This window comes from Aulostomus chinensis, chromosome 4 (genome assembly GCF_037954235.1).
Source record: "Aulostomus chinensis isolate RoL2024-O1b breed Wild chromosome 4, RoL_Achi_v1.0, whole genome shotgun sequence".
Classification (NCBI taxonomy): Eukaryota; Metazoa; Chordata; class Actinopteri; order Syngnathiformes; family Aulostomidae; genus Aulostomus; species Aulostomus chinensis.
The window spans coordinates 25,422,575-25,423,727 of NC_141323.1; the positions used below are offsets into that span (position 1 = coordinate 25,422,575).

The 1,153-nt window shown below is 45.3% G+C and overlaps 1 non-coding gene across 1 annotated transcript; it reads right to left on the reverse strand.

The window, feature by feature from the left end:
* Positions 1-82, reverse strand: trnas-gcu (transfer RNA serine (anticodon GCU)). Its single transcript has one exon. It is a non-coding gene; the product is annotated as a tRNA-Ser (tRNA).
* Positions 83-1,153: the final 1,071 nt, after the last annotated feature.

The following is a 1,153-nucleotide window of genomic DNA, read 5'->3' on the forward strand; positions in this document are numbered from 1 at the left end:
CGACGAGGATGGGATTCGAACCCATGCGTGCAGAGCACAATGGATTAGCAGTCCATCGCCTTAACCACTCGGCCACCTCGTCTGCTGATGGCAACCCTGAGCTTTTAAACACCTGAACTCTTTGGAGCCTATTTGTCAGAAATGGACCCAGCAGGAGCCACTGAACACAACTCTGACATAATCAGGCTTCTTCCCAGCAGCATCGTGCTACAGAAGGCAGAATACAGACCATCGACACATCATCAGAGTGAACACCAGCTGATGTTTACAAGTTTAATTCACCTTTTACTACAAAATGACATCCAAGTTCAGATTCTCTTGTCCTGATTGAACAAGTAAATGTTTAAGAAGATGAGAGTACCAGACTTTTTCATCCAAGGAAACAAGCATCCTATCACTGTCCGATGCAGAGTTTCTTTAAAAAAAAAAGTGAGACAACCTCAAGATTTTCTGTTTCCTCTTGTTGGATTTTGCCACAGAGAATCAGAGACAATCAAAAGCTTGTTGGACTTTAATGTTGGAGGACTGAACAAGTCAAGACATCATCAGTTTTACCTTCACAGGTGCTTCATTTACTTTACTTTCAATTTTACAGAGGTAGAACCTGAAATCAAAGCTGTCTGTCAAAAAAAGTGAAAGCTTCCCAGGTTGTAATGTTCTTGTCTACCATCTCTGTCTTGTATGGAGCTTCAATCTTTAATAAAAAGACTCGTTGTACATTAATAACATCACTGTGCCTCTGCAGTGAATAAGTCACTCCATCCATTTTCTATACCACTTTTTTGTTAAAGGTTATTGGGGGGGGGGGGTGAAATTTGGTGGGAGGCAGGGTTCACCCTGAACAGGTCACCAGTCCACAGGTCCACTGAACAGGTCCCCCATGTGGGATGATGGTGTTGAAGGCAGAGGAGAAGTCCAGGAAGAGAAGGTGGACATAGGAGTTCCTGCTCTCCAGATGGATGAGGGCTGCGTGGACCACTGATGAAATGGCGTTATCAGTGGAGCGGTTTTGCCTGTAGGCGTACTGGTGGGGGGTCCACAGAGACGTCAATGGAGGCGTCTATGTGGGCCTTGACCAGCCTCTTAAAGTACTTCATGACTACTGGGGTGAGTGCAATGGGTCGGTAGTCATTTAGGCCTGTCAATGTGGAGC